This window comes from Octodon degus, unplaced genomic scaffold (genome assembly GCF_000260255.1).
Source record: "Octodon degus isolate 3935 unplaced genomic scaffold, OctDeg1.0 scaffold00288, whole genome shotgun sequence".
NCBI lineage: Eukaryota > Metazoa > Chordata > Mammalia > Rodentia > Octodontidae > Octodon > Octodon degus.
This window is the reverse complement of record NW_004524864.1, coordinates 761,847-768,933: the sequence shown is the minus strand read 5'-3', so window position 1 is coordinate 768,933 and position 7,087 is coordinate 761,847. Positions and strand designations below refer to the sequence as shown.

The 7,087-nt window shown below is 38.0% G+C and overlaps 1 pseudogene; it reads left to right on the top strand.

The window, feature by feature from the left end:
- Positions 1–2,464: 2,464 nt before the first annotated feature.
- On the top strand, positions 2,465–5,864 carry LOC101560323 (annotated as a pseudogene).
- Positions 5,865–7,087: the final 1,223 nt, after the last annotated feature.

The window sequence follows — 7,087 nt, the reverse complement described above, 5'->3', positions numbered from 1 at the left end:
AGTGGTTAGTTTTATTACTACTTTTGGGAACTCCTTAGGAAATAACTAGGTTTTAGAGATGTCTTCTAGGTGTAGGTAACTTTTGACATCTTAGTCTGACACAAGATCCTACCTCTTTAATTTATTAAGGATGAGAAGTTGCTACCTATTTGGCCTAGTCCCTGTTTTTTTCAGTGCTGGACTGTAGTATTGTTTATGGACCTCTGACACCTCAGTCTTGGCATATAAGAAAGAATAACTGATTAGAACAATTATGTCATCTTGCCTAAACTAGTACAACCAGTAATAATTATAGGATCTAGAACAGCTAAGAAAATGACAAACTGTGGTAGCTATTAATTTGATACCTTCAACCATATGAACAAAATTTGTAGTTATAAAACAAAATCTAAAACAAACCATAAAATTATATACAATGATATTCCAAGAATTTAGTGATCTTACTCTCTGTGGAGAGAATTTAAAAGCCATAGGAGGAAAATAATAGAGGAACAGAAAAAGAAAAAGAGATTAGAAGCAAGATTGAAGGACAATAAATTAAATTTTTGGAGGCAATTGAAGAAGCCAAGAAAGTAACAAAAAGAAACTAAAACAAACATTAGACAAAACCAAAAAATTATAAACAATGTTCATACTCATGAAAAAACAAGAATATTTAATAAAAATATACATTGTTTTGAGATTTAAGACTGTTGTTATGTTTTGTGGTCTACATTTTTGTAGTAGTGTCCACTTTGGGGAGTGTCTCTGCTGTCACTGGTAGAAAAAGGAGGCAGACAGAGCTCCTGTATGATCCCAGCAAGCCTGCAGTAGGATTTAGGTAGGATGCTGCATAATCCTAGCAAGCTTGTAGCAGGAATAGGGTGGTGTGCAGATTCAACAACACAATGTTCAGACTGATCCTGATTTCTGGTTGTGGGCCTGTAACTTGAGATTTTCCAGTCAGAACACTGTGGGCGTTTCATGCTGGACTGACCTTGCCTCCACAAGTCTGGGTGTCTCCCATATCTGGGCCTCACCAAGACACTTGGAACCCTGAGATGAAGCGAACTGTTGGAGATAAATCTGTCTGTACCTTTGCACCAGAGCCAATGGACAGACATGGTTTGCCATTTCTGAGCTTCTATCAGTACATTGGTGCTCTCCCTTTCTCTGTGGGCACACAGAGTCACTGCCCTTACATCGCTAATGGCCAGCTGTTGGCAGGAAACTATCTTGGCATAGTCACAGAAACCCAGCAGAAAAGTGGTGGGGCATGGCTCCAGAAAAAGACAAATCACAGGTACCAGAAAAGAGTAACCTACATTATATTAAGTCTTACAAGGAGAATGCTATTAGAATAAAATGAAGGTGTGAGTATGTGACAGAGGGTGTGGAGATGATTGAACTGGAAGCCACATGAAAGAAGAAACATGTTGCCAGTATTTTTTTTTTCTTGTATTTTTAGGGAAGGATCTACAATGTGCTCAAGGTCTCACTACTAGATCATACTCGTAGTGATCCACCTGTTTCCAGCCTCCCAAGAGCTGGGATTACAGGCATGTACCACCATGCCCAGTCTCAATTGCCCTCTCAGCATGCCCAGGGGTGAGGCTAGCATGGCAGGCCCAGGAATGAAACCTCTGGCCCCTGTGCCTACTTGCAATTGCCAGTATTCTTAAGGCAAGATATAGATAGATATAGATGTAGATATAGATATGGATGATATATAGATAGATAGATATAGATATAGACATAGACATAGATATAAAGGTTTTAATTCCTTCCAAATTCTTATTATAAGAAATCTCTACTAAATGTACAAAAAATTCTAGCTACTCCATATATAATTAGAAATTTCTACAATTGGAAAAGAGTTATTATAATTCAATTTGGCCAAAAACATATTGACTGCACTCTGCTGCTATAAGCGAATGTCTTGTGTGTATTATTTTGTGTTTGTCTGAGTTCAATCTGTAAACAGTTGTTTTACTTGACCTCAACAAATTTTTTTTCCTTTTGAATTTTTGAAGCAGTTCTTTGTAATTCAATTTGGCTTATAGATAGATGTCATCAAAATTAAAGCTATGCTTCCAAGGGCCATCCAGATAGCTTAGCAGACTAAAGAGCCTGCTTAGGCAGAGGTTTGATTCCCAGCATGCTGTGCCAGCCTGCCCCCAGGGCATGCTGAGAAGGTGATTGAGACTGGGCATGGTGGCACACACCTGTAATCCCAACTCTTGGGAGGCTGGAGACAGGCGGATCACTACGAGTCTGATTTACATAGTGAGACCTTATAGACCCTGCAGACCTTTTACCAAATACATAAAAAAGCTATGCTTCCACTCAATCTGCCAGCTGATCAAAATAATGTAAAAATTGGTTGTATAAATGTAATGTAAGAGCAGTCACTGTGGCGGCCACGGCCGGGCCTGGGGGCGCGGACGGTCGTGGTCGCTGTCGTAGCCTGCTCGCCTCGCCGGCCATGGCCATGCTCGGCCGGCCCTTTGGCGGCCTGTCCCTGAGTGGCAGCGCCGACTTCCTACAGCCGTCTCCGGCCTTCCCGGGCCAGACCTTCCCATTGGGAGCTCACGGTCCGGAGCTAGCCTCGCGGCCGGTACACCGCGCCGCCCAGAGCAGCCCGGGCGGGAGCACGGCGCGCGGACGCATTTCCCTTCACTGTAAAAACACAAGCGAGAAGAGAATGAAGATTCTCCAGTAAGAAAGAAAAGACTGACTGAAGCAGAGTTCTGTACTGGTCCTAATGACTGGATTCTTTGTACACATCAGGATGTAGAAGGTCGCAGAGTAAATCCATGTGCTAGTGGGCTTTCTGTACCTGGCATGTTAGATGCTATTTGTGAAGAGATGGATCAGACAACTGGAGAACCACAGTGTGAAGTTGCCCGGAGGAGGCTACAGGAGATTGAGGACAGGATAATTGATGAAGATGAAGAAGTTGAAGCTGACAGAAACGTTAACCATCTCCCCAGCCTTGTCCTTTCTGATACCATGAAAACAGGTTTGAAACAGGAATTTGATGAAGTCTTTACAAAGAAGATGATTGAATCTATGAGCCGTCCTTTTATGGAGCTTGTGCTCTGGAAACCTCTCCCTGAACTCCTTTCTGATAAGCCAAAGTCATCATCTAATGCTAAAAACTTCATGGGAGAAAGCCAAGCTAAGCATGCAACTGCTGGCACTGCCTTCCCGCAGAGAACTGAACTGTACTTGGAACCTCCACAAACAGGGATACCTCTCTACAGTAGTTTGGAGGCATCTGCTAACACAGAAGAAGAAATGGAACTCTAAAATCAGTTTCTATACTAAATTTGTCAAAATTTTAAAGGCTCTTATGTTCAGTAAAGAGCCTACATGCATAGTGTAGGAACTTGAAGGCTTTATGAAACGGGTGTCATAATGTATCCACCTGTGATTTGGAGTGGGACTCCCATGTTGGGTATCCCCATATTGAAGTCAGCTTTTTGCTGTAAAAGCTTGTCCTGAAGGAAAAAAGTAGTTTTCTAGCAGGTTTTTTAAAAGGAATTTTAGGCTATAGTCTCTTCAAAGGCAGATGTTGAAGCAGCATATGAAAGAGACTTAAGTCATCTGTCACGGTGTTTAAGCTGTTCATAAATTTGGAGAACACTGTTCAGATGAAAAAGATGATTAAGAGAGAAGGATGCTTTTAACTACCAGTGTACCCTGTGAGTCACAGCCTAAGACAGAACTGTTTATATTGGTGACTGTATATCATTGGGAAGGAAAGAAAGCAGTAGCTCAAGCCTCTTTCTAAGAAATTTAACTGAGGCCATGAAACTTGTGTATTATTTGTCAGTTCAAAATAACTGTACTGATAAAATAGCCAATAGCATTGTGGCTGTCCTCAGAAATGCAACACAAATACAAAGGTTTTTTTCTTCAAGGCTTTTTTGCCTTGTGCTACTGTTGCTTGTTGGTGTCACTACCATAACTGAAAAGCCTGGTTTTTCAGTAATGTTTATAGCTTAATTAACTTTGAGCACTAGTATAAGGATTGTGAGGTAACCCATCAAAAATTGCCTGTGGAGAAGCATCCTTTAATCCTAAGAGAGTGAGTGATGTGTAAGCAAAACCAACATTTATAATATCTGTAGCTTAAAAAAGGAAAGATTGTACCTGTGTTTGCAAATTGTTTTTAAATGTTACTTTTGAAAACATTAACTGAGAATGTTAAGACAAGTGACACTGAGATTACTGGAATAGCCAATTTGGTGCTTACACTATTTTGCAGTAAGCCCAAAACTTGTTGGTAGAACGACTGTCTTTTTAGTACCTAGACCAGGCTCAAGGTGTCTTGGAAATAACTGGGATTAAAATTTTCTAATTTCTCAGGAAGAGATCTTCTATGTGTCAAGGACTCATAGTACATAATACAAGGTGGAGTAACAATTCTTTTCACTGAAGAGCATCCAGTATATTATTAAATGAGTGTAATACTATAATATTGGCCCTTTTATCATATAACAGGAGACCCTCCCCCCAGTTTTTTCTGGGTTTCTTCCTTTGTAGGAGTCAGATACCTTTTGTAGGAAAATAAAATGGTTTATGCCAAGTAGAGGTGAATATTTGGGAAGCTAGCTTCCAGGCAATTTGGAAACCCATGTTGAAATCCCTCCCCTTGTTACAGATGTTGTAGAAGTCACAAGTCTGTTAAATTGGACTGTTTCTTCTCTTTGCCTATTGTTTCTGCTTTTTCCATTTCTGTCTGGATAGTCAGGAAATGATTTAATGTTTAATATTTAAACAAAATATTTAATGTCTACACAGTAAAATTATTCAAACTTCAAACCAGTATTGAATCCAGTTGGAAACCAGCTAATAGTTTCTTAATCTCAGATTTAGAGATGAATGTAAACCGTATTCTGTTGAAATGTGCAGGTGTTTGATTCATGCCATTTGAAAAAACTGCCTTGAGGTCGTTGTTTAATGGGACTAGCTTGTAAAGTTTGTAGCCTTAAAGAAGTCTTCGTGCTAAAAAGTTTTAGTACAGCTCAAAAACATGAAGGGACTGCCTAGAGTTTAAATTTAGTCCCAGTGTTGTGGAGGAAAGGGAGATGGCAGCTTTCCAAAGAAAGACCCATAGCACAGTAAGCTTATCTTCTATCTTCTGTAGAAATTGTTGGCCTCTCATCAGAGGTCTATACTATAAAAAGGAAAAGAGTCCTAAGACATGACTGTGATACAGTGGATGAAGGACAGAATTAGGAGTCTGTTTATTACAATCTAAAATTCCCCACTTGTTTCAGGGGTTACCTGATAAGATCATTATTTCTACAGGAAAGTGAATGTTTAATGCTCATTTTTGGACTTCATCTTCTTGCATATGTTTATATAAAATTTTTCATCATCCCTGTGGTGCTTATTTATCTGAGCCATCTCTATAGTCCCAGTCTTTTTTTTTTAAATCATAAGGCTTTTGTTTTTGCCTTAAGGTTTCCCCGTGGAATTAACAGGTCTTTTCATTTTGTACAGTTTTTGCAGCATGGATCAAACATTGGCTTAATGTGTGAAGAGAAAAAATTGCCTATGCTGTTGAGCTTTAATGAACAAATTTATATTTTCTCTGAGTTTGAGTAGGGTGTGTGTGATTTTTTTTGTTTCTAATTAATATGAAGAAAGTAAGTCCAGCTCTTAAAAATATTAGACTTTTTAAAAAATGCTATCCATCCTTGAAAAGGTACAGATGTAAAATTTAGAAAAGTAATTAGGATAGGACTTGGAACTATGAGAAAAATGTTTATCAGCAGGTCCATTTATTATTTTGAATTTGAAACTTTTTTTGTAATAGTGAAAAGAATGGATGCAGTGCTAGGAAAGTTCTGGAAGATGCTGTCAATTTTACTTTAAAATGTTAATCTGGTGTTTCTGTATTTTATCATTTTTCAATAAAATTTAAGTGTTTTTGAAAAAAATGTAATGTAAAAAAATGTAATGCATATTATTGTTTATACAGTATAACTTCATCTGGGGTATTTTTTTTCCCAGTACCAGGGATTTAACTCAAGCCCTTGCGCTTGCCAGGGAAGCGCTTATTCTACTGAGCCATCTCTCCAACCCTATAGTATGACTTGAGAGTCTCCCATTGGTCAAAAATTATTTCTTAAGTGTTGTAGTCTCATTCTCATAAGTCATCAAAAATTGTTAAGACAATTAAACAAATTAAACAAATCCCTTAGGCTGGGAAAAACTGTTGGTAAGACTCCAAACTGATAAATAAGGAGCCATCTGTCCAGAAATCATTATCCAGTCCTTACTCATTAATGGGAGGCCCCAATGATTTCTATAACCTTATGGGCGACACCTCAATAAATGTTGCTAAAAATATATTGCTGTGATATATTTATATAGGCCATTGTCATAGGATTACATTTTCTAAAAATAAGACAATAAGATTTTTATGATTTAAAGATATTCTGGTTTCTTAGCATAATTATAAAAATTTTATTAATTTTTAATAAAAATTTAAAACCAATATAATCTTGAAAAGGAGGAAAGTAATAAAATTTTCTATAGATAAAGAGACTACTGTCTAATAAAATCAGCAAAGAAATACGAGTGAGCGATTCCAAGAAGAAATCCTGGTGGACTTGCTGTGCTGGTGCACACCTGTAATTCCCAAAGTCTGGGAGGCTGAGACAGAAGGATCATAAATTCCAGCCCAGCTTGGATGTTGTAGTGAGACCCTGTCTCAAAACAAAACATCACAGAACATCAGAGGCCTACCCATTAGCTCATTTGTTTAAGAGACTGCTTAGACAAAGCAGTCAGGCTCAGGTTGCTGTGTTTTTGTTCTTTTCAAATTTATTGAGAAATAAATAAGAATGAGACAGTTTCAAAACTGATTAATGGGATAGTTTTGATAATCATACATTGTACATTGTTATCTTCTTAGTGGTTATCCATAGTACAAGAAGCAGACAGGATATCCTGTCCAAACACTATTAGTACACCTGTTTCTTCTCATTGAATTAAGTGAAAGTAGCTGTAAATTTATCCTAACTATTTTGTATATATAAATACAAAAACAATCTTTCCTTTGTATCCCCTTTTTTTTTGTTCAGTCCTG